This window comes from Bactrocera latifrons, unplaced genomic scaffold, assembly GCF_001853355.1.
Source record: "Bactrocera latifrons isolate USDA-ARS-PBARC rearing strain unplaced genomic scaffold, ASM185335v1 scaffold_112, whole genome shotgun sequence".
In the NCBI taxonomy this organism is placed as follows: Eukaryota; Metazoa; Arthropoda; class Insecta; order Diptera; family Tephritidae; genus Bactrocera; species Bactrocera latifrons.
Window position 1 is genome coordinate 705,618 of NW_017534542.1, and position 1,558 is coordinate 707,175.

A 1,558-nucleotide genomic window follows, 5' to 3' on the forward strand; every position below is an offset into this window, starting at 1 on the left:
TAAAAAGGAAAATAAAATTAGTACTAATAAAAACAAAATGAAAAATCAATGAATAAAAAAAAATTGTTCAAGCTCTGATCAAGCTTTCAAATATTTTGTTAAACATTTGGCAGCTAATATTATAATTTAAAATTTTTTTACAATTATAATTTTATATTAAAAAACTAATTATTTAGTGCTTTAAAGAATTTCTCGGGAAAATTTGAAAAATTATGAACATAAAAAATATTACAATGATAACGTGAACGTAATATCATAAGGCAATAAATGTGGAAATTTGTTATGTAAAAATGAGAAGATATGATGAAAAATATATATTATAAAAAATATTAAGGGACGGTCGAAACAAGAGATTTATAATTGTTTTTACAATCGAAGTATTACGACGGTGAAAATCACCGAATTTAACGGAAAATGAGAAAAAAATAAAACTATAATACACTTTGCAAATAAAAAAGTTTCTATATAAGAACTTTATTTTCATAGTTCACTTTGTATGGCAGCATATGTACATATGCTATAGTAGGCCGATCTGAAAAAAATTGTTCTGCGTATGCGATGGTATCTCGTCAAATAAAGAAGTTTTCCTTATAAAGACTTAAGTTTGATCGGTCAGTTTGTATGGCAACTATATGCTACAGTGGTTCGACCTCGATAATTTATTCGCACATTATGACGTTGCTTTGGACAGTAAGCAGGGCCAAATTTCATGAAGATATCTCGTCAAATAAAGAGTTTCCATAGAAGATTTGCTCTAGATCATTCAGTTTGTATGACGGCTATATGATAAAGGGATCCGTTCAATACAATACATTCGGAGATTTAATAAGTTTTTAATACAAGAACTTAAACAAAATTTCACAGCGATATCTCGTAAACTGTGAGACTAATTCGCTTATACTATATACAGCAACAACTGAAGTTTGTGTTTTCTCGTTTTTTTTTTTTTACTATTTTTGGCACTTAACTAGAAGAAACAAAGATGAAAAGACCACACAGAAATTTCTTGATTTCGTTATGTTATAAATCTAAGCCAAAAGAATGCGCAAATTTATCGTCTCACATGAATTTCGCATAACATATGCTTTTCAATTAGAAAACCAGTTTTCAATTTATTTACTTAGTGACACACAATCGTTTCTGTATATTTGTGTTTGTGTAATTGATTAGTTAAAAGAAAGCATGCTTAATTAACTGTTAATAAAAATAAATTTAAATTAATGTTAACAACAATGAAATGTTTAACCAAATAATAAATATCGTGCAGCAAAACAAAGAATAAAGAAAACTAAACTTAAGAGCAGACAAAACTTTCGTACTCTGCTTTAAAATCTGACAATTGTGCAATAGCGAGAGAAATTTTTAACAGTTAACGCGCTTATTTACTCATCACATGCTCGCGCTCTCTACACTAAATTTGCACATTTTTGCAAGCAATTTTGAGTCACAAAATCACATGCATGCGGCATTTTGCGGCAAATTTAAAGAAATTATAAAAAAAAAATATATACATATGTATATGTATATATACATATATTTACATATACATATATAGATG